Here is a 334-nt window from a genome sequence, read left to right on the forward strand (position 1 = left end):
AAGAATATATGCAGTGTATTATTTGTTGAAACTGTACTTTCGATTTGATTTGAAACTGTCTCATTGCTATATGTTTATCAATAAAACTTTGAAAAGAAAAGAAAAAAAAGAAAAAGAAAAGAAAAGAAAACACAGGTTATTTTGGTATTAGAATTTAGAGTTTGGCCTTCAGTTCTTTCCATTAGTGAAATAGGGAAGGGTGACTTCGAACTTTTATAAAAAAAGACATTGCAATGGATTGCATTTGTGTTTTTTTTTCTCTTTAATTTACTTCAGCTTGTTAAAGTATTTGGCATCTTAATTATTTTCTACTTTCGTTTTTATTATGCAAAAT

This window comes from Octodon degus, unplaced genomic scaffold, assembly GCF_000260255.1.
Source record: "Octodon degus isolate 3935 unplaced genomic scaffold, OctDeg1.0 scaffold00214, whole genome shotgun sequence".
In the NCBI taxonomy this organism is placed as follows: domain Eukaryota; kingdom Metazoa; phylum Chordata; class Mammalia; order Rodentia; family Octodontidae; genus Octodon; species Octodon degus.